The 371-nt window shown below is 42.9% G+C and overlaps 1 protein-coding gene across 1 annotated transcript in view; it reads right to left on the bottom strand.

Annotated features, from left to right (window-relative positions):
* The window catches only part of SCN8A (sodium voltage-gated channel alpha subunit 8), a 58,221-nt gene that overhangs the window by 22,646 nt on the left and 35,204 nt on the right, over nucleotides 1–371 (bottom strand). The window lies entirely within an intron of this gene.

Genomic DNA, 371 nt, shown 5'->3' with positions numbered 1-371 from the left:
ATTTAAAAAAATCAAACACAATGCTGTGTCCTTTTTTTTTTTTTTACACTGGCTTATCTCAAGTGCTTAGGGAAAAAAAAGAAATACAAATGAGGAGCTGCCCCCATTTATTGACTTGCTGGTTCCAGTCAGGCTGTGCAGCTGTGCACCCTCAACTTTTATTCTTTATGGGAAGGGAAGGGACCACTGTGCTCTCCCTCCCATTGGCTCTCTGGTTGCTTAGTATTTAGTTGCCTTGGAATTTCTGAAGTTAAAAAGAGGCCCGTGGCACTGGAGCCCGTAGGCGTTTGCGCAGGAGGGAAGCGGCAGCAAAACCCTGCTCTGTTTCTAAGTATATTTAGTTTTCATACAATTTTATTGCAGGAGAAAGA

Source organism: Corvus brachyrhynchos, unplaced genomic scaffold (genome assembly GCF_000691975.1).
Source record: "Corvus brachyrhynchos isolate BGI_N302 unplaced genomic scaffold, ASM69197v1 scaffold933, whole genome shotgun sequence".
Lineage (NCBI taxonomy): Eukaryota > Metazoa > Chordata > Aves > Passeriformes > Corvidae > Corvus > Corvus brachyrhynchos.
Note: the sequence above shows the minus strand (reverse complement) of the source record. Positions and strands in the feature narration are given on the sequence as shown.